Here is a 1961-nt window from a genome sequence, read left to right as displayed (position 1 = left end):
CTATTTCATAATGAAACTTGCTGCTAGCTGCAGACCGGTGGTTTCAGTTGTCCTCAACCTTTCCCGGGTCGTTCTTTTGCTGTATCCACGACTACATCTACATATAGAGTGAACGAAAACCGGCTATCTATATGTCTCCATAGGAAACTTTTCATCATTTCTCCGTGGTCCTTAGGCGGATTCTACGTAGATAGCTGTAGAATCCTATTGCAGTCAAGACAAAAATATCCGTTACATGAATTTTGTCAATGTTTCGCGAAAAGGATTTCGTTTTCCTTACAGGGGTTCCGATTTGAGTTCACGAAGCTGTTCCTTAATACTCGTGTACTGAACCTACCGGTAACAAATCTACCGCACGCCTCTGAATTGCTTCGATGTCTTCCTCTAATCCCACCGAGCAGAGAACACAAACACTCGAACAGTACTAAAGAATTAGTCGCACCAGTGTTCTATATGCGGTCTCCTTTATAGATGAGCTGCACTCTCCAAGAATTTTCCCAATAAGCAGAAGTCGACCATTCACTTTTGCCATTAACGAACTTACATGCTCATTTCTTGTCGCATTGGCAATATATTCAAACGACCAGACTGTGTCACCAGTGCTTTTTAGAACAGTAAAGGGTCGTTTTTCCTACTCATCCGCATTAACTCATATTTTTATCCATCTACAGAAAGCTGCCATTGACCTCACAAAATAACTATTTCGTCTATCTCAACCTATACCCCCCTCCAATCACTCAAAGATAACACTTTTCCTTTCACTAAAGTGTCGTCAGAGAACAGTAGCACATTGCTGCTCATCCTACACGTCAAATCGTTTAGGATATACAGAACAAGACAGGTCATTTATATGAATGCGTGGTGCCTGTTCTTTGAAAGACCAGACACCACATGGAAACCGTTGCTGTGATACATGTTATATAAATTGAGAGTGGAGGGGCGATAAAGGCAAAGAGAGGTGAAGAAGTCATGATGTCAGCTGCGTCAGGACTTGGTGCCTCAGCGGAGCCAAGAGAAAATGTGTGCCAGACCGGCATTCGAACCTGGGACCTCCTGCTTACTAGACAACAGCGTCAACCACCACGCCAGCGGGACACAGTGCTCATCGCAGTTGCGCAGACTATCTCAGAACGCCCCTCAGTCGACCGACACTCCCGTCTAGCGCCACCTATCCGCACTCCCTGTCCAAGTCCTCCATGCTCGCTACTTTGAGATTCCCGCAGAAGGTCGAATGTAATAGTGCATCCGCACTGAAGGTGGATTCATGACCCACTGAGGCAAATCAATTATACGAATGCGTGCTGTCTGTTATTTTGGACCTGTCCACAACCATCACTGCAGATGTGCATTTAAATCTGACCGCCAGCAAGAATCTAAAACTAGCGAGTATGGAAGACATGGGAGCGGACTGTGCATATTCGATGCTCGGTGGCACTGTGAGTCGGTCCGGAGGCATGCCGCGGTAGTCCACGAAAATGTGATAAACACTGTGTCCGGATGGCGCAGTGGTGAACGCAACTGCCTTGTAAGTAGGAGATCCCAGGTTCGAGTCCCGGTCCAGCACACGTTGCCAGTCCTCGCCGCTGATTCCGCATAATGACCTGATGCGACTGACGTCAATAATTCGTTCCCTTTCCTTTCTCCCGCCTGCACCTTCAATTTACATAATATATTTAACGTGTACATTTCTGTAATGGACACTTGTCCACTAATAAAGCTTCAAAAGCAATTTATTAAATCATATTAAGTAATTTAATGACGAACCTCGTAAATAAGAGTTGCCTTGGAAGACACGCCTATGTACTGATGACCTAGCAGAATTTATACGCTTTTAATCCAATGTGATCTTTAATTTCTTCTGTTGTTAAATATAAACAGCAAGCTAATAAATATCTGTTCAACTGGTTCAAATGGCTCTGAGAACTATGGGACTTAACATCTGAGGTCATCACTCCCCTAGA

General features: G+C 44.6%; 1 non-coding gene across 1 annotated transcript; it reads left to right on the top strand.

The window, feature by feature from the left end:
* Nucleotides 1–1491: 1491 nt before the first annotated feature.
* Nucleotides 1492–1565, top strand: Trnat-ugu (transfer RNA threonine (anticodon UGU)). The gene has a single exon. It is a non-coding gene; the product is annotated as a tRNA-Thr (tRNA).
* The last annotated feature ends 396 nt before the right edge of the window (nucleotides 1566–1961 follow it).

This window comes from Schistocerca gregaria, chromosome 1 (assembly GCF_023897955.1).
Source record: "Schistocerca gregaria isolate iqSchGreg1 chromosome 1, iqSchGreg1.2, whole genome shotgun sequence".
Taxonomy (NCBI): domain Eukaryota; kingdom Metazoa; phylum Arthropoda; class Insecta; order Orthoptera; family Acrididae; genus Schistocerca; species Schistocerca gregaria.
Note: the sequence above shows the minus strand (reverse complement) of the source record. Positions and strands in the feature narration are given on the sequence as shown.